This window comes from Chrysochloris asiatica, unplaced genomic scaffold (assembly GCF_000296735.1).
Source record: "Chrysochloris asiatica unplaced genomic scaffold, ChrAsi1.0 scaffold00162, whole genome shotgun sequence".
Lineage (NCBI taxonomy): Eukaryota > Metazoa > Chordata > Mammalia > Afrosoricida > Chrysochloridae > Chrysochloris > Chrysochloris asiatica.
The window spans coordinates 1483964-1509751 of NW_006408680.1; the positions used below are offsets into that span (position 1 = coordinate 1483964).

The 25788-nt window shown below is 40.6% G+C and overlaps 1 protein-coding gene and 1 pseudogene across 2 annotated transcripts in view; both read left to right on the forward strand.

Annotated features, from left to right (window-relative positions):
• PACRG (PARK2 co-regulated) overlaps positions 1–25788 on the forward strand; it is a 670998-nt gene that overhangs the window by 539075 nt on the left and 106135 nt on the right. The gene's annotated exons all lie outside the window — the stretch shown is intronic.
• LOC102830274 lies at positions 1557–1990 on the forward strand (annotated as a pseudogene).

Here is a 25788-nt window from a genome sequence, read left to right on the forward strand (position 1 = left end):
ATATCATAAGGCTAGTATGAGAAAAGGAAACAAATTATGCAATTCTACAAGGAATGTGTGTCTAATGTCTGGTGTTAGATCATGAAGCCGAAAAGGGCATTCATTAACTATATGAGAGGTCATTCTCCTAAGTTCTAACGTCTCCCCCCTTTTCATTAGACTTTGTTTGAAAGGAGCTCTAATAGAAGTGGGTAGGCAAGTTCTATCTTTGAGTAGCTACAAATAGAAGCACATGTCAGAGCAATCCGTCACCTAGCACTCAAACTCATTTACTAAGTAAGATTCGGAGCAGCGCAAGGTACATTTTTCTGACACCTTCCCCCGTTGACAAAGAGTTGGGTAGACGTAGTCAGGGAAGCAGAGAGTGAACTATTGTTAGCATTTATCAGGCTAAGTGATGAGTGGCCTTGGGAGAGAGCATCTTATCACCCAAATTTCTCAGTAGCCTTAGTAAAGAGAACTTGAAGTAGATTTAAACAGTATTAATGTGACAACCAACCTTACTATCAAAGTGGTACTTTGTGAAGGAGCCAGACGATAGATTTGGGTGAATAAGGTTGAAGGTAGTTGTAAGTTGATCTAGCATTTTATATTTCATCAATCAATCCCTAGATCTATAATGTAAAAACAACTGTAGTGAGCGATTGGGTATAAAGTAGAAATTGAATAGTACAAACAACAAATGCTTATTAATATTGACAGGTTATGGTACAGGGATTCCCTAATTTCACAGATGAGGATAGCCCAAAATGAGACAACTACTACATAATGTTTATTCTAAAGGAATATTATGTCTTTGCTGAGTTTTTTTAATTTCCCTCATATTGATTTCTTTCCATAATGCGTGAAATAAACATACATCAACCTACTTAATACTTGAACAAGGCCCCAGCATAAAGTGCATATCACCAAGGAAGTATTGTATTGTGGAGTAACAACAGTTTGTAGGTCATTCCATATATCTAAGGTACACACCTATCCCTTCACATCCTTTATTAAAAAGAAAATTCATTTGTAACTCACCAGTAATAAAACCAATGTCATCAAGTCAATTCCAACTTGTAGCAAAAGCCTATATCAGTAAACAAAGGTTGTTGTTAGGTGCCATCCAATCGATTCTGACTCACAGAGACCTTATATCAGTAAACAAAGATAGATCCAAGAAAAACTCACTGCTGTTGGGTCGATTCCAACTCAGAACGACCTTATTAGTCTATTAAAATCTACACTCCATTCCACAGTAAATTTATGAAGTCCTTGAACCAAGTCACTGAAAAGTCTCCTAGTTAATAAAATACCTATTGGAAGACTTCAGTTCTCAAGCCAGTTTTGTATATGTAACTGTTGTCTTCTGTCAGCTTTAGAACCACCATCAGTGTGAGACACGTTTGTGAGAGGCATTGCTTATCTTCTCATATATTTTTTTAAACCCATTAAAGATAACAGAGCAATCCAATGAGGAAGTAAATGGAAGGTCAGATAATAGACAAGGGACCCTCAAAAAGTTTGTGGGACAATGGAACAGAAAAAGATGGGGGGAGTGACAGTGACACAAGATGGCAGCCACCACATGCTCGGGAGTAAAAGTCCCTCACTATTTGTTGGAAAAACTCAAAGAAGGCCAGAATGGATGGCGCAGTTAGCTGGGGTCTAGAAGATGACGAAGACATGACACTTACAAGATGGACAGGGATGATACATAATTGGGCCTCCAAGGACAAATTAACAAAAACCAGATATACAGCCTTAAAATAGAATGCAGACCTAATACCCAGAAGCACCCCCTTTGTAAGATTTGTAACAAAAATTGATATGAATGAAGTGAATAGTTTTAATAGAATGGTGGCTCCAAGAGCCATATCAGTGCTAGCAAAATGGCAGAATTCATGTAGCATCAGAGTTTATCCTGCAAGAGCTTTGGCGCCTAATGGTGTCTAAAGAAAATATGAAACCCCCTCAACCACCTGAAGGACAGTGTTACAGCAATTAATCAAAAAGAAAAACCACAGGCCCTCCCCTCTCCCCACCCCCATCCGATTTAAGCAGTCTTCATTTTCTACAGTAGTAAATTTTCGAGATACGTCTTGTAGACCTCAAAGTACTGGAAAGGAAGCTTCCATTCAAGGGCAAGTTATCTTAAGACACTGTAAATGATACTAATATTGTGTCCTTTTGAAATATGTAAGTTGTACTATAACCAAAAAAAAAGGATAATGAAATTTTTTCCATGAACTTTTAGAAGCCCCCTTGTGTATTTCTTCTAAAGCATTTCTATAACTATTTAAGAATTTTAGATCTTTTTGATGTTCAAGTCTGATTCATCCTATAAGATAAAGTATCTTTCTATAATACTCTATAAGATATAATATTGAAACTTGATGAAGAGAACGAGACTATTGTCACATAGAATGCTGGAAGATGAACCCCTCAGGTTGGAAGGCACTCAAAACACGACTGGGGAAGAGCTGCCTCCTCAAAGTAGAGTTGACTATAATGTCACGAATGGAATAAAGCCTTCAGGACCTTCATTTGCTGATGGAGCACAACTTACAATAAGCAAAAGCAGCTGTAAACATCCATTAATAATCAAAACATGGAATATACAAAGTATGTATCTAGGAAAATTGGAAGTTGTCAACATGAAATGGAACACATAAACATCAATATCTTAGACATTAGTGAGCTGAAGTGAATTGGTGTTGGCCATTTTGAATCTGACAATCACATGGTTTACTATGCAGGGAATGATACATTGAAGAGGAATGGTATCACATTCATCATCAAAAAGAACATTTCTAGATCTATCTTGAAGTACAATGGCCTACAAGCAAGACTAGTTAATACAACTATTATACAAACTTACATACCAACCACTAAAGCCAATAAGGATGAAATTTAAGAATTTTAACACTATTCTTCAGTCTAAAATTGATCAAACGTGCAATCAAGATGAATTAATAATTACTGGCAATTGGAAGGCAAAAGTTGGAAACAAAAAAGGAAAGACCAGTAAATATGACCTTGGTGATAGGAACGATGCTGGAGATCACATGATAGAATTTTGCAAGACCAATGACTTCTTCATTGAAAATACTTTTTTAAAATAAAACGCACTCAACAATATGCACGGACATCACCAGATGGAACACACAGAAAATAAACTGATTGTATCTGTGGAAAGAGTTGGTAGAAAGGATCCATGTCATCTGCCAAAACAAGATCAGTGCAGACTGTGGAACAGATCATCAGTTGCTCAAATGCAAGTTCAGGCTGTGGCTGAAGAAAATTGAAAAAGATCCAAGAGAACCAAAATATGACCTTGAACATATCACACCTAAATTTAAAGATCATCTCAAGAACAGATTTGATGCATTAGACGCTAATGACCAAAGACCAGAAGAGTTGTAGGATGACATCAAGAACATCATGCAGGAAGAAAACAAAAGGTCATTACGAAGTAAAGAAAGCAGGAAAAGACTAAAATGGATTCAGAAGAGACTCTGAAACTTGCTCTCCAGCACAGTGATGTTAAATCAAGTGGAAGAAATGAGAAGGTAAAAGAGCTAAACAGAAATTTTCAAAGGGCAGCTCAAGAAAACAAAGTCAAATATTATAATGAAATGTGCAAAGACCTGGAGTTACAAAACCAATAATCCATAGTTAACACACTCAACATTTCTCAAGCTGAGGGAATTGAAGAAAACAATTCAAGCTTCATCTTGCAATATTGAAGGATTCTCTGGGAAAAATACTGAATGATGCAGAAAGCATCAAGAGAAGATAGAAGGAATACACAGAGTGACTCTACCAAAAAGAACTGGTTGATGTCCAGCCATTTCAAGAGGCAGCATATGATCAAGAGCCAATGATACTGAAGGAGGAAGTCCAAGGTGCACTGAGGTTATTAGCAAAGAACAAGACTCTGGGAATTGATGGAATACAAACTGAAATCTTTTCAACAAACTGATGCAGCACTGGAGGCGCTCACTCATCTACACCAAGAAATTTGGAAGGCAGTTACCTGAGCAACTAATTGAAAGACATCCATATTTATGCGCATTCCAAGGAGATGTGACCCAAGAGAATGTGGAGATCATCGGGCGATACCATTAATATCACATTTAAGTAAAATTTTGCTAAAGATGATTCAAAAACAGTTGTGTCAGTACACTGACAGAGAGCTGCTACAGTTCAGGCTGAATTCACACAGGGGCATGGGACAAGGGATATCATTGCTGACATGAGGTGGATCTTGGCTGAAAGCAGAAAGATATTTACCAGTGCTTTATTGATTATGAAAAAGCTTTCAGTTGTGTGGGTCATGACTATGAACAAACTATGAACAACAATGCAAAGACTGAGTATTGTGGAACGCTTAATTGTGCTCATGAGGAACCTGTACATGTACCAAAAGGCAGTTGTTCAAACAGAAAGAGAGGGCACAGAATGGTTTCAAATCAGGAAAGGTGTGCGCCAGGGATGTAGTCTTTCACCATATTTATTCAATCTGTATGCAGGAGCTCTGGTAGCGTAGTGGTTACGAATCGGGCTGCGAACCTTAAGGTTAGCGGTTCGAAACTACCAGTCGCTCCGCGGGAGAAAGATGAGGCTTTCTACTCCCGTAAAGATTTACACCCTCGGAAACCCTGTACAGGGTCGCTATGGGTCGGACCCGACTCGATGGCACTTAACAACAACAACAACATGCTGAACAAATCATCCGAAAAACTGGATTATATGAAGAAGAGCATGGCATCAGGATTGGAGGAAGACTCATTAGCAACTCAATATGCAGATGATGCAATCTTCCTTGCTGAAAGCAAAGAGGACTTAAAATACTTACTGATGAAGATGAGCCTTCAGTATGGGTTGCACCTCAATGTAAAGGAAACGTAAATCCTCACCACCAATAAAAAACATCCAGATAAATGAAGAAAAGATTGAAGTTGTCAAAGACTTCATTTTGCTTGGATCAACCATCAACACTCATGGAAGCAAAAGTCAATAAATCACAAGAAGTACTGTTTTAGACAAATCTGCTGCACATGACCTCTTTAAAAGTGTTCAAGAGCAAAGATGTCAGTTTGAGATCAAAGGTACACCTCAAACAAACCATGGTGTTTTCAACAACCTCATATGCATGTGAAAGTTGGACAATGAATAAATAAGACAGTAGAAGAATTGATGTATTTGAGTTACAGGTTGGAGGAGAGTATTAAAAGAGCCATGGACAAAAGAACAAATCTGTGTTGGAAGAAGTAGCCAGAATGCTCCTTGGAAGCCAGGATGGCCAGACTTCATCTCTCATACTTCGGTCATATTATCAGGAGGGACTAGTCCCTGGAGAAGAACATCATGCTTGGTAAATTAGAGGATCAGCTAAAAACAGGAAAACCGCAATGAGATGGATTGGCAGTGTGGCAGCAGCTATGGGCTCAAGCGTAGCAATAGTGGTGAGATTGGTGAAGGACCGAGCCGTGTTCCATTTTATTGCGCATAGGGTCACCATGAGTAGATACTGAATAGGAGGTACCTAACAACAACAACAAGGGAGCTCTGGTAGCGTAGTGGTTACGAATCGGGCTGCGAACCTTAAGGTCAGCGGTTCGAAACTACCAGCCACTCCGCGGGAGAAAGATGAGGCTTTCTACTCCCGTAAAGATTTACACCCTTGGAAACCCTGTACAGGGTCGCTATGGGTCGGACCCGACTCGATGGTACTTAACAACAACAACAACAACAACAACAACAACAATACGTTAATAGAAAAAGCAGTTGTCATCAAGTCAGTTCTGACCCTAGCAAACCCATGTGTGACAGAGTAGAACCGTGCCCCACAAGATTTTCAGAGGCTGCTGTTTTGAAAGTCGATAAACAGGCCTTTTTTGGGGTGCCCCTGAGTAGATGGAAATTTCCCCCCTTTCAGTAAGTGGCTGAACACATTTGGTTAGTGACCTACCCAGGGATTCTAAAATGTTGACTATAAGATGTATTAAGGAATAAAGAGCAATTTGTTGAAGTCAGTGAATAGTTGCATTATGGGAGTGGGGAGGGGAGGGTATGTCAGAACTCCAACTGCTGGCCCCGTCTGTTCCGCACCAGCTCAGTTGTTTTGTTGTTAGGTACATTCAAGTTGGCGCTGATTCATAGCAACCCTGTATAGGATTGCCAAGGAGCAACTGGTGGATTGGAACTGCAGCCCTTGAGATTAGCAGTCCAGTGTTGATCCTACAGCACCACACCAGGACTGTACCTAGTCAATATTGTGCCCTGTGTAATCAGACCTGAAGCTGGCCTAAAATGTCTTAAAACATACAAATTTCTCTATTCAAGTAATATTGAATGGATTGATTGGAACTGACTCAAAACCCTATACAGGGTCACTATGAGTCAGAACCAACTCGATTGCACACAAGTAGCCAGGAAATATAGAGCTGACATTGGGAACTTTTTCCATGATAATCTAGACCTCTAACGTATTTGACTGTTTCCAGAAGTTAAGTTTAGGCGTACATTTATATAAAAACCAATTAGTCGTGATTCTCCAGATTTAAATCAATTGCACATAATAAAATGATTTGTGGAAATGTTTTGCTTAATATGGTTTATCTTACTATAATGGAAGGTAGCTTCCTACTCTTGCCCCCGCACCCCTCCTCCACCCACCCACCCCCCAAAAAAAGAATTCATGTGGAAGTCATGAAAATCGCTGAAGCTGCTGGTTTCAGTGTTCTCTCAGGCTTGCTTTGGAACTAGGAGGAGAATGGTGGTGATGTTGGTGACGGTGTGCCGTGGAGTAGGTTCCAGCTAATAACAACGCTGCAGAGGGCTTTGGAGGTGGTAAATCTAAGCAGGCAGACTTGTAAAAGCGTGGGACACCCTTCTTGGAGTGGTTATTCCAGGATTTAATAAGACCTCTGAAGATGGTAGAGGTATGGGCTGTGTTCTGTGTACGCAGAACCCACTCGAAGGCACGTAACAACAACACAATGATAGTTGAGGTATTGGTTTCACGGTGAGGTTGACTATCTTCAGATTATTGGCCAATAGTATTCATTTTCTTATAAAAATCCTTATTTACATCGTTAGTCCCTTTTTTCTTTTCTTTTTTTTTTTCCTTTGGCTGTGTTTTTCTTATTGATTTTTGTGAATTTTTCGTAAATTAAGAAAACTGACCTTTTGTCTGATACATGTATTGCAAATATCCTCACTTTTCTTTGTTTTTGTGTTTTCCTTTTCCACATACTCCACTTACCCTTTCCCCTTAAACCTTAAGGTTATTTCTTTCTCCTTTACATTTTAAATCTTGTTTTCTTTGCATTGGAAATGTATACTGCTGTAATGTGCTAGACTGCAAGGTCAGTTTGAACTGCAAGGTCAGTGGTTCAAGCTCACCAATCGCTCCTCAGAAGCCACACAGGGTTGTTAGGAGTCAGAACCTGCTCAACAACACTTAACAGCAACAACAACCAGTGATAAGATAAAGATCCAACTGTATCTTTTTCAAATGGGTAGTCCGTGGTTTTAACACCACATACCATAGCCTGTCTTCATCTACCTTTCAAATACATTCTCGATCGTAATCTAAATTCCAACTTTATGTGTCCAGAATTATGAACTAGATCTTAACCTGTGGCTGTTTCTTCTTCAGCACCAATGTTGTGACTGATTTGACTGAGAAACTGAATTTTTTATTTCTGTTTAATTAATTTTCATTTTAAATAGTCATGCACCATTGTTATTAATTCCAATTCATACACTATACACCACATTACACCACTCAGTCTTACCATCTTCAGAGGTTAGTCCCTGCTCACTGATCTCCTATCCAGAACATTCCAAACTAATCTCACATGTTTATTTTTCCTTATCTTCTGCTCTGAAGAAAACTTGGTTTTCTTCTCATTCAGAAAAAGCTACATCAAATTTTTATGACACTTAAAATAAGAATTGTAGGATAAGTATTTGACTGCCAATCACAAGGTTGCTGGTTCAAATCCACCAGCCATCTTCAGAAATCCTGTACAGAGCCACTATGAGTCACAACTGACTAAACGGCACTTAACAATAACAACAACAAGATAGAATTGTCATACTTACAGTATTACATTTTCAAACCTTCTTTTAAGTCCATCAGTCAAGTTTTAAAGGTTTCTTTATATAATTATATGCATATATTAAGTTCATTAAGTTCATGAATAATTCTTGTTTTGTTTTATTATAATACGTGGCATGAGAAGTATCCTCATATTGGTTGCAACTCATAGCAATGCTATATAAGGTTTCCAAGGAATGACTGGTGAGTTTGAACCACCAACCTTTTGGTTCAAATTGACCTTGCAGTCCAGTGCTTATCCTACAGGACTCTGTGGTGGTGGTATGTCGTGGAGTTGGTTCCGATTAATAGCGACCCTCTATAGGGTTTCCTGGAGTCCTGGTGTGGTGCTGTGGGTTAATGCGTCAGACTGCAAAGCCAATTGAACTGCAAGGTTGGTAGTTCAAGCTCACCGGCTACTCATCGGAAACCCTATACAGGGTCGCTGTGGATCGGAACCTCCTTGGTGGCACTTAACAACAACAACATAGGGTTTCCGAGGCTGTAAATCTTTATGGTAGCAGAAAGCCTCATCTTTCTCCCGTGCAACAGCTGTTAGATTCAAACTGCTGACCTTGCAGTTAGCAGTCCAATGCATAACCACTACAAGACGAGAGCTTCTTACTTTCTGACTTATATTTATATGTAATGCAGCTGGGGTATGTCTACTGTGTCATCTTATTGGTTTCTGTTACGTAGCGTCGCTTTTCAAGTGATTCTACTTGTAGTTTCTGGGTATTAATCATAACATCTGCATATAAGTCCACTGCCCTCAAGTCGGTTCTGACTCAAAGCAACCCTATGTAGGTTTTCCGAGGTTGTAAATGCTTACAGGAGCAGAAACCCTCAGCTTTCTCCTGCGGAGCGGCTGATGGGTTTGCACTGTGAACCTTGTGGTTAGCAGTTCAGAGTTTATGCTGTAGCGCCACAGAACTAATTCTTACTTCCAACACTTTACTGTTTTCTTTAATTTCTCTTGTTAAGCATCACTGGCTGCTAATTCAATGACGATTTTGAATAGTTATAGCCATGGTTAACATCCCTGCCTTATGGTGTTTTATTCTTAAGCCTAATGCTGTATTAAGAATGTATCTACCTTTAACCCTTAACCTTTAAACCAAACAATAGTTCAGTTTAATTAGTAAAGATTATCTACCTTGAGCATTGTGCTCTTTTGAAGAACTACGAACTGGAGATACACTGATTATGTAGGGAACTTAAGGGCAGTGGCGTGGCATTAATGGGGAAAAAGAGAGTTGAGAATACAGTCAGTTTCACTGAATTATACATGTAGAAAAGTTTGATTTTTTTCAACGTTTTCAACAGCTAAATAATAAAGTCAGGACTCCTAGTGTGATATTGTAGGATAAGTAATGTACTGCCAACCTCGAGGTAGGTGATTCAATCCCATCAGACACTCTTTGGAAACCTTATATAGGATTGCTCTGATTCAGAACTGACTTGATGGCACGTAGCAATAGCAACAACAGCAAGCAAAATATTCTCAAATAACGATGTTGTTGTTATTTAGTGCCATCAAGTCGGTTCCAACTCATAGCGACCCTGTATAAGGTTTCCAAGGAGTGACTGGTAGGTATGAACTGAGGATCTGGGTTCAAACCAAACTTGTGGTTCAATGCTTATCCTACAGAGCCACACTAGGAGAAAAAGAAAAGTATCAATTCATAGTAACATTTTTTGACTAAAGAAATGGATGCTGACTTTTGTCTAAATGCCTCCTTTGGACATCTTTCACATAAGTTACTCTTGTTCAGTGCTGTTAAATTGATTTCTATTCATAATGATCCTGTATAGTGTTTCTGAGGAATGGCTAGTGGGTTTGAATCACAATCTTGCCAGTTAGCAGTCCAATGCTGATCCTACAGTTGAATGAAAAATTCCACTATATTGTAATTCCATTTTTCTATGAACTTTTAAAGTCCACTTAAATACAAATTGCCTCCTTTGACCAATTCCTACTGTATACTAATTTGAGAAATTCATACTTTTATATTGACCTACTCATGTACTCAGGACATAATGTTACATAGTCAAGATGTATTTTTCTAGTTTGTGTAACGTTTTATAATGCGCAGAATCATTATCAACTTTATAGCTCTTCTTCTCAGCAATTGGTGTTAGTGGTAAGCTGTTGTTGGTAGGAGCCGTTGAGTCAATTTCAACTCATAGCAACCCTATGCCCAGCAGATGGAAACACTGCCCGGTCCTGCATTGTCCTCACAAGTGTTTCTTCACTTGAGCTCATTGCAGCTGCCATTATGCCATCTATTTCGTTGGAGGTCTCACTCTTATTCACCAACCCTGCACTTTACCAATCACCATGTCCTTCTCCAGGGACTGGTCCCTCCTGATAATATGTCCAAAGTATGAGCGATGAACTCTGGACATCTTGGCTTCTAAGGAGCATTCTAGTTGTACTTCCTCCAACATAGATTTGTTTGTTCTTCTGGCAGTCTACGGTACCTTTAATAAAGGGAGCTCTGGTAGCGTAGTGGTTACGAATTGGGCTGCGAACCTTAGGGTCAGCGGTTCGAAACTACCAGCCGCTCCGCGGGAGAAAGATGAGGCTTTCTACTCCCGTAAAGATTTACACCCTCGGAAACCCTGTACAGGGTCGCTATGGGTCGGACCCGACTCGATGGCACTTAACAACAACAACAACAACAACAACTACATAAATCATAAGCATCAATTCTTCTAGGGTCTTCTATATCCATTGTCCAACTTCCCATGCTTATGAGGCTTTGAAAACACCATGGCTTGGGTTAGGTGCACCTTAGTCCTCAAGGTGACATCATTGCTCTTCAACACTTTAGAGAGATCTTGTGCAGCAGATTTTCCTAATGCAATACGTCGTTTGATTTCTTGACTACTGCTTCCATGAGTGTTGATGGTTGATCTATGCAAAATGAAGTCTTTGACAACTTCAATATTTTCTCCATTTATCATGATGTTATTTATTGGTCCAGTTGTGAAAATTTTGGTTTTCTTTACATTGAGGTTCAACCCATACCAAAGCCTGTGGACTTAATCTTCATCAGTAAGAATTTTAAGAGCTCTTCACTTTCAGCAAGCCAGATCGTGTCATCTGCATATCACAAGTTGTTAATGAGTCTTCCTCAGCAACAGATTGAATAAGTATGGTGAAAGAATATGATGCTGGTGCACACCTTTCATGATTTTAAACCATTCAGTGTTCCCATGTTCTGTTCGAATCACTGCCTCTAAGTACAGGTTCTTCATGAGCACAGTTAATTGCTCCGGAATATATATTCTCTACAATGTTGTCTAACTTAGTTGTTGTTTTTGTTAAGTGCCATTGAGTCAGTTCCAACCCAAAGCGACCCTGTATAGGGTTTCTGAGGAGCAGCTGGTGAGCTTGAACTGCCAACCTTGCAATTCAAACGGCTTTGCAGTCTGATGCATTACCCCACAGCGCCACGCCAGTCTAACTGAGTAGGAGGCAGGAAAATAGCCAGGAGGAAGCCTGAGATTATAGGAGAGCAAGAAAAGTATTTGAAACACAAGTCTATGGGATCAGAACAGCACAGTACGTCAGGATGATCACACAAGGCAAACCCTGAAAGCTATACATGGGCTTATCACCTAGGAGACCACAGGTGACGGGAGCACGAGTAATGTCACAAGAATGTTTGAGACACACCTGTTCTCAGGTGGTCGAAGTGAGTAAAACTGGAAAGAGCAAATCTCAGCTACTCCTACCAGAAGCTTGGCTGAGAAGAGAAGCATTCCGTGAGTCTTGAAGAATTTTCAAAACAGTTTTCTGAACTAAGCACCAGGCAAGTAGACCGTGCAGAACATATGGAACACCGTGTCCCTTCCCTGCCTGCCTGCTTTAGAGACTTGGCAGCTGTTAAGTATGTACAGAGAATAGTCCCCTGGACCATCTGCATTGCAGGTATCAGGACAGAAAAGGCCAATGGAGACGTCAGGGTGGGAGACGTAGAGGCACAGCAAATGCAAGGGCAGCTTACTTACACTGGAAGTTCAGGAACTCACACTTTGCTAAGGAAACTAACATAGAAAGTGTCAGAATCTGACACAGGCTGGGGCAGAAAGAATCACGAGGCCTTGGACTCAGAAATGACATCAAGAAAAAAAGAGGGGGGGAAAAACAAGAGGAAATGAAACCAAGGCAGGATTTTAGGGAAATATTTACAAACGTTTGAAAGGGCCGTAATGAATGGGCTAGAGGAGAAACACAAAAAGAAATCTAAAATCTAGACTAGAGCTGGACAGTTTCCGAAAATCCAAATTACATCTGACCACTTCACATCTCTCTCGAAATATTGTCCACTCCCCTCCGAGGTTCCTGGCACATACATAGAGTCACACACAGTATGTAGCGATCCAGTTGTACATCATTGTGAAATCTTCATGCCTAGCCGTCTGGCTATGTTTCCTCTCTCCCCCACCCCTCATCGTCTGATTTTATTTTAGTCATTTGTACTTAGGATCCTGCCTTCCAAGAATAAATCCCATAGATCAAAACCCATTGCTTTTGGGTCCAGTGTACGGGGTTTCAGCCCATAGGGATCCGGAGGCTATAATCATTATGGGCGCACATCCTCAGGTCTCCTGTCCACAGAGCCACTGGAGTGGATTGGGTCACCTCCCTTTTGGTTAGGAGCTGAGCAATTAAAATGGCGTCACTATAGCCGTTCATCTGTTGCTGGCGACTCAATTCCAAATATAGAGTGACCCTATAAAAGACACAAGATTGCCCATAGGATTTCCAAAACTATAATCTTTATGGCCACCACTCATCTGTCAGTTTGTCATACTGTGGTGGCTTGTGAGTTACTGTGATTCTGAAAGCTATGCCACCAGCATTTTAAATACCATCAGGGTCACCCATGGTGGACAGGTTTCAGATAAGCTTCCAGATAAAGACAGACTAGGAATAAGGAGTGATGAACTACTTCCGAATATTTAGTCACTGAAAACCTTATGAATAGCAGAGAAACACTGTCAGATATAAGCCGGAAAATGAGCCCCTCAGGTTGGAAGGCACTCAAAATGCGACTAGGGAAGAGATGCCGCCTCAAAGTAGACTTGACTATGATGATGCCAATGGAGCAAAGCCTGTGGGAGTAAAGCCTGCAGGACCTTCATTTGCTGAAGGGGCACAACTCAAAATGAAGAGAAACAGCTATAAATATCCATTAATAACCAGAACATGGAATGTACAAAGTATGAATCTGGGAAAATTAGAAGTTGTCAAAAATGAAATGGAACACATAAACATCGATATCTTAGGCATTAGTGACCAGAAATGGACTGGTATTGGCCATTTTGGGTCTGACAACTACGTAGTTTACTATGCCGGGAGTGACAAATTGAAGAGGAATGGTGTTGTATTCATTGTCAAAAAGAACATATCCAAATCAGTTATGAGGTACAATGCTGTCTGTGATAGGATAATATCCATGCACCTACAGGGAAGACCAGTTAATACCACTGTTATTCAAATTTACACACCAACCACTAAAGCCAGTGAGGATGAAATAGAAGAGTTCTACCAACTTCTTCAATCTAATTGATCATACATGCAATCAAGATGTCTTCATCATTACTGGTACTTGCAGTGCAATGGTTGGGAACAAAGAGGAAGGATCAGTAGTTTGAAAATATGGCCTTGATGATAGAAATTATATTAGAGATCACATGATACAATTCTCAAAAATTAATGATTTGCTCATTTCAAATACCTTCTTTAGACAGCATGTTGTTGTTGTCAGGTGCCATCGAGTCGGGACCGACTCATAGCGACCCTATGCACAGCAGAACGAAACAATGTTCGATCTGAGCCAACCTCACCACCGCTGCCACACCCGAGTCCATCAATGATGCCACCTGGCCGATCCATCTCGTTGGGGGTCTTCCTCTCCTTCTCTGACCTTCCACCCTACCCAGCATGACATCCTTCTCCAGCGATTGTTTCCTCCGGACAATATGTCCAAAGTAGGAGAGACGAAGTTTAGCCATCCTGGCCTCCAAGGAGCACTCTGGCTGCACTTCCTCCAAAACAGATTTATTCGTTCTTTTGGCAGTCCATGGCACTTTCAGTACTCTCCTCCAACACCACAACTCAAAGGCATCAATTCTTCTACGATCCTCCTTATTCACTGTCCAGCTTTCGCATCCATATGAGGCTATTGAAAACACAATGGCCTGGGTCAGGCGCACCCTAGTCCTCAAGCTGACATCTCTACTCTTCAACACTTTAAAAAGTTCCTGTGCAGCAGATTTGCCCAGTGCAATACGTCGTCTGATCTCTTGACTGCTACTTCCGCAAGTGTTGATAGTTGATCCAAGAAAAATGAAGTCCTTGACAACTTCAATCTTTTCTCCATTGATAACAATGTTGTTTATTGGTCCAGTGGTGAGGATTTTTGTTTTCTTGACATTGAGATGTAGTCCATATCGAAGGCTGTGCTCTTTAATCTTCATAAGTAAATGTTTCAAGTCCTCTTCACTTTCAGTGATCAAGGTTGTATCATCTGCATATCGCAGGTTGTTAATGAGTCTTCCTCCAATCCTGATGCCACGTTTTTCTTCATAGAACCCAGCTTCTCGTATTATTTGCTCAGCATACAGGTTGAACAAGTATGGTGAAAGTATACAACCCTGTCTCACACCTTTCCCAATTTTAAAACTTTCAGTGTTCCCATGTTCTGTTCGAACAATTGCTTCTTGGTCTAGGTACAGATTTCTTAGAAGTACAATTAAGTGTTCTGGAATACTCATACTTCTCAATGTTGTCCATAGCTTGTCATGATCCACACAATCAAAAGCCTTTGCGTAGTCAATAAAGCACAGGTAAACATCCTTCTGATATTCTCTGCTTTCAGCCAAGATCCATCGGACATCAGCAATGATATCTCTCGTTCCACGGCCTCTTCTGAATCCAGCTTGAACCTCTGGAAGTTCTCTGTCAATGTATGATTGTAGCCGTTTCTGTATTACCTTTAGCAAAACTTTGCTCACTTGAGATATCAAAGAGATTGTCCGATGATTTCCGCATTCCGTTGGGTCACCTCTCTTTGGAATGGGCACAAGTGAGGATGTCTTCTAGTCAGTTGACCAGGTAAGTTGTCTTCCAAATCTTTATTATAGGTAAGTGAGTGCCTTCAGTGCGACATCACTTTGTTCAAAGATTTCAATTTGTGTTCTCTCAATTCCCGTAGCCTTGTTCTTTGCCAGTGCCTTCAACACACCTTGAACTTCTTTCGGCAATATCATTGACTGTTGATCATTTGTTACCTCTTGAAATGGTTGAATATAGACCCTGTTTTTTTGGTACAGTGACTGTGTATTCCTTTTATATACTTTTGATGCTTATATTCTTTCAATAAAAAAATGCTTTTGTACATCATTCAATATTTTGCTTAAAGAATCCTTCAATATTTCAAGTCGAGCATTAAATTTTTTCTTCAGTTCCTTCAGCTTGAGAAATATTGAGCATGTTCTTCCCTTTATAATTTTCTAACTTCAGGTCTTTGCACATTTCGTTATGGTATTTAACTTTGTCTTCTCAAGCTACCTTTTGAAATTTTCTATTCAAGTCTTTTACCTCCTCATTTCTTTCCATTGCTTTAGCATCTCTACACTGTAGGGCAAACTTCAGAGTCTCTTCTGACATCCATTTTATATCTTTTCCTTCTGTCTACTGTTTTTAATGACCTTTTGCTTTCTTGATGTATGATGTTCTTGATGTCATCCCACAATGGTCTTTAGTGTCTAATGCATAAAATTGGTTCTTCAGAAGATCTCTAAATTCAGGTGGAATATATTCAAGGTCATAGTTTGGCTCTTGTGGACTTGTGTTAATTTTCTTCAGCTTCAGCCTGAACTTTCATATGAGCAGTTAGTGCTCTGTTCCAGAGTCTGCTCTAACCTTGTTTTGGTTGATGATATGGAGCTTTTCCACCATCTCTTTCCACAGATGTAGTTAATTTAATTTCTGTATATTCCATGTGGTGAAGTCCTCGTGTATAGTCATCTTTAATGTTACTGGATAAATCATTAGTTTTGCAAAATTCTATCATGCGATCTCCAGCATCATTTCTATCACCAAGTCCATATTTTCCAATGACTGATCTTTCCTCTTTGTTTCAACCAGTAATTATCAATACATCTGGATTGCATGTTTGATCAATTTCAGACTGAAGAAAATGGTAGATTCTTCAATTTCATCATCACTAGCTTTAGTGGTTGGTGCATAAATTTAAATAATAGTGGTATTAACTCGTCTTCCTTGTAGACATATGGATATTACCCTATCACAGAATTGTTCTTCGAGACAGATTTTGATGATGAATACAATGCCATTCCTCCTCAATTTTTCATTCCCAGCATAGTAAGCCATGTAATTGTCAGATTCAAAATGCCCAATACCCGTCTCTGTTTCAGCTCACTAATGCCTAGAATATCGATATTTATGCTTTCCATTTCATTTTGACAACTTCAATTTTCCTAAATTCATACTTTGTACGTTCCATGCTCCGATTACTAATAGATAAGTTTACAGTTGTTTCTCCCCATTTTGAGTTGTGTCCCATCAGCAAATGAAGTTCCCAATAGCTTTATTCCATTCGCATCATCCTGGTCAACTCTACTTTGAGAAGGCAGCTCTTCCCCAGTCGCATTTTGAGTTCTTTCCAACCTGAGAGGCTCGGCTTCCAGCACTGTATCTGACACTATTCTGGGGATCTTCATCATGTTTCAATATTCAAAATTCTGGTGCTGACAGTGTTCACCTGCTGTTTATGGGGTTTTCAGTAACTAAATATCCAGAAGTAGTCCATCTCTCCTTTTTTCCTAGTTTGTCTTTGTCTGAAACCTGTCCACCGTGGGTGATCCTGCTGGCATTTAAAGTACTCATAGCAGGGCTTCTAGAATCACAGCAACATACAAGTCACCACAGTACAAGAAACAGATGAATTGTGGTCCATGTATGTTTTGTTGTTGTTATCGTTGTTGTTAGGTGCCATTGAGTCAATATCAACTCATAAAGACCCTGTACACAACAGAAAGAAATACTGCCCGATCCTGGGTCAACCTCACAATCGTTGCTACATTTGAGCCCATTGATGCTGCCACTTTGCCAGTCCACCTCGTTGGGGATCTTCCTGACCCTCCACTTTACCAAACATGTGTATAGTCGTCATTTATGTTATTGAAAAAAAAAAGGGTACTTGCAGTAAATAAGTCATTGGTCTTGCAAAATTCTATCCTGAAATCTCCAGTGACATTTCTACCGCCAAGTTCATGGTTTCCAGCTAGTGATCTGTCCTCTTTGCTTTCAACTTTCACATTCCAGTCATCCATCAGTAATGATCTGTGCACCTTGAGTCCATGTTTAATCAATCTCAGACTGCAGAATTTGGTAAAATTCTTCATTTCTTCATTTCTAGCTTAGTGGCTTTTATGTACATTTGAATAATTGTTGTATTGACTGGTATTCTGTGTGTTATGTGTGTTGTGTTTACTGCTTTTTAGTCAGTTCCGACTCATAGTGAACCTGTATAGGGTTTCCAAAGAGCAGCTGGTGAATTTGAACCACCTACCTTCCGGTTCAAACCAACCTTGTTGTCAAGTGCTTATCCTATAGCACTAAAGGGCTCCTTGCAGGTGGATGGATATTATCCGATCTTTGACAATGTTGTATTTCAAGGTAGCTCTTGACATGATCTTCTTGATGATGAATGTGATGCCATTCATAAGGTTTTCACAGGCCGATTTTTTTCAGAAGTAAATTTTCAGGTCCTTCTTCCTAATCTGTCTTAGTCTGGAACCTCTGCTGACACCTGTCCACCATGGATGACCCTGATGGTGTTTGAAATATTGGTATCATCGATGCCAGCAGCACAGCTACATGCGAGCTCCCAGAGTTTGACAGAGTGATAGAGGAGGCTAGAAAGATTCCCATTAAGCTCCTGTACTTTAGAAACTTCTGAACAGATCATCAAACTTTGCAGCAGTTTACTTCTAGGCACTGCGATAAAAACTAAAAAATGACTAATTTAACATTACTGGCATTGACATCCTATTTAGTGGCATCAGAAAGGGATGCCTAAAGTTCTGTTTAATTCCAAATAGCCATCTTAGATTGTCCTTTTTGAAGACTCATGAGAAAAAAAAAATAATTTATCTCTCTTGTGGACTGTATCTGTCACATGTTTCATGTAAAAGAACTTTACAAATGTGACTCTTCTTTGCTCTACTTAACTTTCACCAATCAATTTTTCATTTCTAATGTTTCTATGTTTGGAATTATGGTGTGGCGCAGTAGGATCAGAATTGGACAAAGTTGATGTTCAAACCCACCAGGTGCTCTTTAGAAATCCTATACTGGGTCATTATGAGTCTGAACCAATTCGATAGCTCTTAACAACAGTATTGTTGTTGTTAAGTGCCATCAAGATGGTGACCACTCATGGTGACCTTATGCACAACAGAGCAAAACATTGCCTGGTCCGGCACCAATCTCACTGAAGCCCATTGCTACTGCCACTGTGCCAATCCATCTCAATGGGGGCCTTCTTCTTAATCACTGATCCCCCCCTTCACCAAGCATCATGTCTTTCTCTAGGGACTGGTCCCTCCTGATCCTATGTCCAAAGTATAAGAGATGAAGTCTGGCCATCCTGGCTTCTAAGGAGTATTCTGATTCTACTTCTTCAACCACAGACTTATTTGTTCTTCTTGTAGTCCATGGCACTTTTAATATTGTGTTCCAACACCATAACTCAAATGCATCAATTCTTCTATAATCTTCCTTATCCATTATCCAACTTTCATATGCATATGAGGTGATTGAAAATACCATGACATGGGTCAGGCGCACCATAGTCCTCAAACTGACATCTTTGCTCTTGAACACTTCAAAGAGGTCTTGTGCAGCCAATTTGCCTAAGGCAGTCTCTCTGTAGCGGCGCACGCCTTTGGATTGGGAATTTCTGTCCCATCAGAATGCCAGTTATCCAAAGTATCAGCCACAGTATTTATGGAGAGTTGCTACGTCTGTTGTGTGCTTGTTACTGTTAAGGATATGAAATCACTGTTCACCTTCAACATCTTTCTTTGCTCCTGTTCCCTGCTTCTCCCACCCTGCCTCTTCCCTGCCCTTCCTCCTTCAGTTAGACTCTTTTCTTTTGTCTTTTTTTCCTCCTTTCCTCCTCTTTTTGTTTCCTTTTTACTGTCTAAGCAGACAAGATGTGAAGAACACTGAGTCTAGAGAGAAGATAGACCCTATCCAAAACTTCTCACTTAGGAGGCGTGGGACATCTCATCACAGGCCCTAACAGAGCATCCCACCAGGATGAGCAGCATTTTTCTGTTACTTAAATATGGCCCCAACTTTCTGACCTCATGTTTTCTATTCGACATAAATACTCTTGAGGTTAAGCTAGACTCACCTCTGGTCATTGTAGTCCCGTGACTTGGAAACTACCAAGTCAAGGAGTGGAGAATAGATGTGGAAGAAGAGCTGGTACAAATGGAAAGCAAGTGGCCTGCTTCTCACAGTGAACATATTCAAGAGTATGTTTTATTTGTTTGGTCCTTGCATGGTTACCAGCGGTGCCCACTTAGGTGTTTAAAGCTAGGTGCATCCTTGAGGTACATCAGGGCATCAGTTACATAGACACTAATTCCCAAAGGTGGTGGAGGGAAAAGATATATTTATGACTGAAGAGCAGACCCAGATCACTAAACATCCCCTGGGAGCTGATCATCCCAGCAGAAGTCACTGCCCCTCTGTTTTCCCTCTAAGAGCCTCCATCCCTAACACCAGCCTCTTCCTTCCAACTCTGTTTCTCCAACATGAAACCTATGAGCTGCAAGAGCCACCTCCCAAGATGTCCCTGCCCTCCTCAATCCCAGCCAGGGCAGCAAAGACACCTCATGGGGCAATATGCTCTTGAAACTTCATGGCCTATTGCAATGCCACATACCCCAATTGGCTGAGCCCCTCTCCATGAAAATACTCCTTGATACTGTTTGCTTCATCAACTTTCTTTTTCATAGCAATATCAACAGATGTCCTCTGAAATTTCCATCTTAACTCACTTATATGTTAGGAGTGATGTGTTCACCCTTCTTTCTCTCCTCTCTGCTGTGTTATCTATGCCTTTGTTAGGAGGCTGGAATGATTGAGGGGCGAAGCTGGAGATGGATGAAAAGATGAATGGACTGATTGAAGGACAAAAATGTCTACCTGCCAATCAGAGTAGTAACAGGAGGGGAAAGGGATAGAAGAGGCATTTTCCAGGGTACCTGGATCGTAATTCTAAAAGAAAGAGATAACAACAGTGTTGAATTTGAGAGACATCATTTTTCATTCCTTTATGTAGGTTAAATTGCCTTTGTGTGCTGCTGTGGTTGTGCTCTGTTCAGACGGTCCTGACTCTTAATGACCCTGGATAGGAGCAGCTAGTGGGTTTGAACTGCCGACTTAGGGTTACCAGTCCAGAACTGATACCACACCAGGGGCTTATATATGTGAGCTAGCCCTAAGTACCACACCAGGGCTTATATATGTGAGCTAGCCCTAAGATATCACTGACATGCATATTGTTGTGTGAGAAAACACATTAGAAGTTCCCAAAAGAGACATGTGGAGAGAACTGAAAATAAGGGTAGTCTTTGACCACTGAGGAGGGTGAGAACAGTGGTCCAACACAGAAATAGCACTGGCTTTGTTGTGTTACAAGTAAGGGGATGGAGAGGAATGGGATGTTTGAAAAACACTTCAGAAATATTAAGTGCAGGTCTCAACAAAAAAGAGGGGTGCTAAAAGGGGACTTGTAGACCCCCGTTGTGAAAAACAACCTCTGAAAGAGAACATGGGATGAGAGGTCAGTCCATGGGAGGGAGAGCAACAGTGAGGTACATGTTGAGCCATTGGTAAGATTGTCCTCTGGAGGGCATCCGAATGGAAATGGTTCCTAAATAATTTTGCTGTTTTTGTTAAGTACCATGGAGTAGGTTCCAACTCATAGAAACCCCATATAGAGTTTCTGAGGAATGGCTGGTGAGCTTGAATCACTGACCTTGTGGTTCAAACTGACCTTGCAGTCCAGTGCATTAACCCACAGCGCCACACCACGACTCCATCCTAAATAATTAAGCGGTTGGTTTTTGAACTCCATAAAGAATCCCTGATAGGAAAGCTGGCTCACAGTAGCTGTTCATAGGTGAAGCAGTCCCCAGAGATCCAGAGTAATGGCTTGCAGGACAGCTACATTGGGAGGTCACACAATGCCCCAGGAGACCACCGGGGAGCAGCCAAACATGGGGTAGAGAAACCAGGAGAGGGGGCCCATCTTCTGGGAAACAAAAACCATTCGAGACCCAAATGGCAGCATTTGCTGGAAGACAAAGTTCATAAAGGTCAGGAAAGGAGGAATGGAAACAGGAAACACAGAGAGGAAGTGGGAGGAAGGATGTTGCATTGTGGGAATTGCAGTCAGTGAGCTGAAACAAAATATCTATGATTTGTTGAATAGAAAGTGGATCTACCCTACTCATAAGAAAAAGAGAACATTAAAATAAAATGGACATAATCAAAAACCCCACCTTAGAAGTTGTTATTGTTATTACTGCAAAATGCCATCTATATTGTTTCTAGGTGCAGCTGGTGGGCTTACACTGCTGACCTTGTGGTTAGCAGTCCAGTGCTTATCCTACAGTGCCACACATGGAGAGCATTTAGATAAAGACTCTTTCTAGCCCTGAAAATGCCAGGTGTGTAGGAAGAGGTGGTCCTTGGAATTCCAAAATTGAGTCTCAAGGTTATGATGTTCTTTCACTTCTGGAAAGGGAGGCCTTTGCTCCCTCTGGTCAAGGCCCCCTTCCTCTCTGTCAGCTCATGACATCTCTGCTCTAGAACCGCAGTGAAATAGCAGCTTAACCAGAACTTAAGAGTAATGACCACTGGACTGTCTACATCCCTTATATAATCAGCTCTGAGAGAAAAATAGTCTCAATTTCACAAGGATTTAACACCTAAGTTAGAGACATTCGTTTTCAGTTTTCCAAACTGTCCCGAATTATGGTGTTGGAGGAGAATATTGAAAGTACCATGGGCTGCCAGAAAAACAAACAAATCTGTCTTGGAAGAAGTGCAGCCAGAGTGCTCCTTAGAAGCCAGAATGACAAGACTTCATCTCTCAGACCTCAGTTATGTTATCAGGGAGGACCAGTCCCTGGAGGAGGGCATCGTGTTTGGTAAAGTGGAGGGTCAGAGACAAAGAGGAAGACCCTCAACAAGATGGCCTGATGCAGTGGCTGCAACAATGGACTCAAACCTAAAAACAGTTGTGAGGACCGCACAGAACCGGGCAGTGTTTCATTCTGTTGTGTGTAGAGCCGCTGTGTGTCAGAACCGCGTGTTCTAACAGCAAATAACAGTTTCTGTGTTTGGTGAGTTTGCTTTGGGGTTTTATTGGTGGGCTGAAGTTTAGCCTCCATCACACTGGTCTGACACTATAATTTTTGATCACACGATTGTTTCATAAAACTATATTGATAAAAAAAAAAACTATATTGGAATTTCCATATAAAACTACATCATGGTTTATAGTAATTATACTTTATGGGGTTTCTAAGGAGTGACTGGTGAATATGAACTGCCAACTCTGTGGTTCAAACTGATCATGTAGTGAAGTGCTTATTCTATAGCACCACATATACTCTTACATAAATGGGTTTTTTGTCTTAGCAAAGGAGTCCTCGTTTAGCGCTGAGGATTAATGTGCTGGACTGCAAAGTCAATTTGAACCACAAGGTCATTGGTTCGGTGGTTCAAACTCACCAACTGCTCTTAGGAAACCCTATACAGGGTCGTTTTGAGTTAGAAGTGACTTGGTGGCACTTAACAAATCTTAGTGACTATTTTCTATATAAGCATTTTCAACAAACACAGCTAATTTGACGAGAAGTTATAAAATAGCAAGATAGTCTAGCTTTTAATTCCTTTTTCTTTAACTTGAGCCAAACAAAACTTTTGTTCAGCTTTTGTTGAGAGTGAATGAAAGTCCAACTGTAAAGTTATTTTTTTTTAAACTGTGACATCCTTTTATAAGAGAAGTCGGCTGGGGCACTTTGTTTGTCATAGCACTTACTGTCTCTAAGCCATGTTTCTGCTCTCGTAAGATAGCGCTTATGAAAAGAAATTGAAGCATCATAAATTATACCAGCGTAAGGTCACCAATTAATCACTTTATAGCCTATTTCCTCTTGAAAACTCTTTCTTTGGGGAAATTCTGCCACAAAATGTCTCATACTCTTCAGCTGAACAGGATCTGGCTGCATGTTGTACTCAGAACTCTGAGCCAATTCATTGGGAAATGATGGTTGTTGCCCATTGTGCCATGGGGCATCAGTGGGGAGAAGGCGTTCTTCTATTTCCTTGCCGCGTTACTTATTCCTGCTGTAGACATGTGCATTCTATATGCAGCTTAAATCCCCCAGGCCTACTCTTTAAGCGTCTGCTTGAAAGCACAGCTATGGTAGGTAGTGTGGGCAAACCTTTTATGTCAGTGTGTCCGTTTCCAAATGTATCTCCTTGTTTGTTAACTGAAAGAAACAACACTTTTGATGGTGTTACGGAATAGCATCAGAAGTCATTTTATTCAGCTCTGCAGTTGAATGTATGTTTGAGATTTCTCTGATTTAAGATTTTATTAAGTTATATCCTAAACGAACCAAAGACACCCCATCCCCCCTCTTTCCTTCCATGACACTTCACCTAAAGGTAACATATTTCCACAAATGGGCCTTATAAGAGACAATAAATAATTGAACCCAATCAACTCCTGAACATAAAACTACTTCTTGTCTGTTGTTGTTGTTAAGCACTGTCGATTGAGACAGTTCTGACTCATGTAGGGTTTCCTAGGAGCAACTGGTGGGTTTGAACTGCCAACCTTATGGTTAGCAACCCAGTGCTGATCCCACAGTGCCACACCAAGTCCCCAAACTTTTTCAAAGAGACAACTATTGGTGGTTGTGTTAGTGGTTGTGTTACTTATGCTAGCACCACTTTTGTTGTTGTTAAGTGTCATCAAGTTGGTTCCGACCCATAGCGACTCTGTATAGAGTTTCCGAGAAGCAGCTGGTGAGTTTGCACCTCTGATTTTGCAGATCAAACTGACTTTACAATCCAACACATTAACCCACAGCACCACACCAAGAGTCCAGCATCATTTTAGGGGTAAGAATTTGAATATCAGGGAAGAACAGAGGTGGGATAAAGAGTGAAGCACCTGGCCCAGCTTCACCAAAATGTTGGAGGTTCAAGTTCACCCAGATGTGTCGCATAAGAGAGGTCTGGTGATCTGTTGTCTGATGGTCACAACCTTGAAAACATAAGGCGTGCAGGTCTACTATGCTGGCATTGCAACCAACCCAGGGGCACCGATGTTGTGTGCGTGTATTGTTGTTGTTTTATGTTGGTGTGAGCTGACATCAGTCCCTTGAACAGCGACGTTCACGTGCAGGACATTTTACTGGGCGACTGCTGGTGGTCACAGAACAAAGGAAGACCATTTCCTGCCCACCCACCCTCAAGAACGTCCGCTCACTGTCTCAGTTCATACTTTGAATAGCTGTCCTTTGAGTTCCATTGAATTTAATCTCAATTTTTCTCAGTATTATAGACAGTTGAAACTTTCCAGAAATTTCCCTCATGTGAAAAAGCCCCGAACTGCTGTCTCTTGTAGACTTCTGTTACAGTTTGTATTTTTGTGTCTGTCTATTCTCTCCTCTTTCCTCTTCATCCTCCATATTTATGTTAATTCATCTCACACTTCAAGGTCATTTTTTATGTATTACCATTAGTTTTGTTGTTTGGGTGTGTCACTGAATAGATGTGACTTTTTTGAGAGAAAGGGAAAAAAATGGTGTTTGTGTCTGTATCCCCAGCAACTTGGCCTAGTGGTCAGCACATAGAATGTGGCAAATACATGTTTATTAGATGACAGAGAGAAAGACTTTCAGATGTTACTTCCAACTCCCATTACCTAGATAAATTACTTGAGAAAAGAGGTACTTAATCTTTTGGATCCTTTTCCTCCTTTATAAAATGAGGTTAATAATATCTTTTTCTCTGGGTGGTTATGACAATCAAATAGACTAATAGCTGAGATCATTGGCTGTGGAAGACACTGTCATTTTCCTCCTGGCCAGATTGCTCACATTCTGGAGAGACATTGTTAGCAAGGTCCTGTAACAATGGAGAACTCCTGTGTATTCTCTTAGCATTCATCGGGTATTTACTGCCTGCAGAAGTAAGCTCTCCTCTCACATTAAAGGTCTTCTGAAGGCTCTTGGCTGCTCTCTTGGCCACGAAAACTCCCTTTCTCAGAGGACTCCATGGTCTACCTCTCAAACTTTGGTCACTAACCTCTCCCCAGAATCACATCTGTAAGAATTAGCCCTGGTAGAACGGCATCCAATAATCTGTCAATCAAAACTCAAAGACCTGTGAACGTAAGTCTTATTCTGAGCAGTTATTCTGTATGCAGAAAGGCCACTGTGGTTCCGGAAAAAGTAAATGGATCCAAGAAGTAAGGTACAACGATGAGGTCTGTAAAGAGAAGAGGAAGAAATGTACATTATCTGTCGGCTAAGCTTAACACAAT